Source organism: Cornus florida, unplaced genomic scaffold (assembly GCF_030987335.1).
Source record: "Cornus florida cultivar Cherokee Brave unplaced genomic scaffold, ASM3098733v1 CherokeeBrave_3.0.0_Hap2_Chr05, whole genome shotgun sequence".
Lineage (NCBI taxonomy): Eukaryota > Viridiplantae > Streptophyta > Magnoliopsida > Cornales > Cornaceae > Cornus > Cornus florida.
This window is the reverse complement of record NW_026775575.1, coordinates 10,331,036-10,333,825: the sequence shown is the minus strand read 5'-3', so window position 1 is coordinate 10,333,825 and position 2,790 is coordinate 10,331,036.

Genomic DNA, 2,790 nt, shown 5'->3' with positions numbered 1-2,790 from the left:
GCATACGTAGACATGTGAATAAAATAAAATGATCAATTGGAAGTATTAAACTACACAAATCATTGTAGAAACAAGATTCATATATAAATCAAATGTCAAGACAAGAATTTTAACACAAATCCCCTTAAAATATAAAGCATCGAAGTCTATGAGACATGCTTAGGGCTATCTCTAGCCCCAAGAGAATGGTTTAGCCACTCATTGATGTGGTCATCCAACCCTCAAGGGCCATCTCCATTGTAGGAATGATCTTCTTCTCCTTGATAACAACCCTAGTTGAGTGGAAAAACTCCTAAATGGTGTGTGTCTCTCTAATCTCTAGACTCATCCAACCTCTCTTGTGTGTATGGTTCATTTTTCTCTAATTGTATATGTGTAAAATGGCTCAAAATCCTTATATAGGTAGCTCAAGTGTCACACCCAATGGTCAGACCTCGTGCACTAGGACCTCCAAATGATTGCACCATGAGAACACCTTTTAATTGGCTGGAACTCTGTTTTTCTCACACTTGAGGAGGTTCGATCGATCACAAGGGTGGTCAAATCGATCAAACCATGGTAGCGCCTTTTTAGAGACAAATTTGAGATATTTTTGGAATATTTTGGGAAAAGGACAAAAGTGGTAGGTGGGGATAAGATCAAAGAAGTCCAATCAATCGAAGTAAGGTTGGATCGATTGAAGATGGGAATTTCCTAAGGATAAGGACAAAAGGCTCGATCCATCTTGGTATGGTTAGAACGATCACTGTGAGATCGATCTGAGCTTGGTCTGATCGATCGAAGATTCTTGCTTTCCACCACTTTGCTTCCACTTTGCTCCTTTCTTCCACTAAGTTTGAGATTGCATCATTTATGCTCTAATTCAGCTGGATTAACTTATTTTGGGGATAAATGCCTGAAAAGGGAAATAACATGAAATTAGGCTAAAACAGGAAAATAAGATAGGATAAGGTTCTAGAATACCCAAGCTTAAGGGGTTTAAATGCACACTTTTTAGTACATATTACACCCCCAAACTTAAATATTGCTAGTCCCAAGCGATGAACTACAAAGTAAAGAAATGAAATAAACAACTATACAACTATGAACTAGAAAACAGTAAATAAATAACGCCATTTTCGTAGGGAACACGATTGCATTTAGCATATACAACAAGCCTTTTAAAATCCTAGGTTACCACTATTGTAAACAAGCATTGGGAGAAAATTACCTCAAGTATGCAATTTTTCAACCAATTCCAAGCAATCTCCCAAAATTTTAACATCAAGCAAACAAGTATGGTCCTCCACACATCAAGAAAATGGTTATGCAAATCAAAACAACTCTAGAATCCTTTTTGAGTGAACCAGCATCAAATATGTTGCTATCTAAGCCAACTAAAGAAATGATCACATCCTTACCCTCAAACTAGCACACAAATCTAGTACCGATCATCAAGACAAAGAGTGGACCTTTTATTAAAGCTTTATTCATCTAGGTGCACTTATTCTTTTCACTCAATTTTTTTTAAAATTTTATTATTATTATTATTTTTTCTATCCTTAAGGATCAAAGATAGAAGCATAGTGCAATGTGCTAATCTATTAAGCTTTTTAGCAATCCATGAGGTCGAGCGTTAGGTCAATGACTCCCAAACCAGATGGCTTTAGGGCATTAGGTGTTTAAACACCCTTAAGGACTTACAAGCTCAAATCAACTAGGCTACAAATCAAAACAACCTCCATCTAATCATTTCCCACTTCTCACCTTTTGGGAGAAGTCCTCACTTTTTTTTATTTGCTTTTGCAACTTTTTTTTTTTTAGTAAGTTCAATTATTAACTATTATTAACCTAGAGTTTGGGCCCTCCACCTTTCAACGCGAGAAATTCAGTGCTTGATGAGGCTAGAATCCCGGCTACTTAGTGAAAATGGTTTGTTATCCACCTTTATCAAGAATGAAAGCTTTCAATGCACTACTAGCTCAATTGGGATATAACCAATTCAATAATTAACAAAGCATGTACCCCACAAATGAATGCTAGTGTGCGTCTGTGCTAGTGTAAAATCTTAGAGTGAATCTCAAAACAATCACAAAATCAGGATGATATAGACCACAAATGTAAGCAAGATATCAATCTTTCTAGAAAAATTTACTTCTAAATGGCATCCACAAGGCATACAAGGAGTATTGGATTCTTAAGTCAAGTAATTTTTAAATTTTAAGCAATATAGTCCTCAAAAGATCAAAATCATAGCTAGTCATCGTAATGACCCGGTCATTTTCTTTCCTTTCTTTTTTCTCAGATTTTCACGGATGTTTTTTTTCAGTTAATCTTTTCTTTTCTGAGTTCGGTTTCTCGTCACTTAGTGTCATCTCGAGTGCTCGGGAATGGTTTCTGAGACTCTTTCCCTTAGATTGACAACTTCCTTAAAGGACCGCGTCATTTCTACATTTTCATTTTTTTAACACTATTCACTTTTCGTCATTTTCCCTATTTTGTTTTTTCCCGTTTGTCACTTTGTTGGCATAGCCTCACTTTTTGTGTTTGGAATTGGTTTTTGACTTCACATACCTTCATTCTTTGTGGTTTCCACGAAATACGTATTTTTACTTTTGTAGAAAGGTACTCTGGTTGCTCTCGGTGCCCACAAGGGCATGGATGCATAGTTCTTCAGAAACATTTTCTTTTCTTGGGGTGTTTTTCATAAATATCTTTTGAAGATATTTTTTTCATGAGTTTCTAAGAAAATATTTTTGGAAGATATTTTCATTTTGGGTCATTAGTGTAGTTATCACTTTTTGGAGGGGC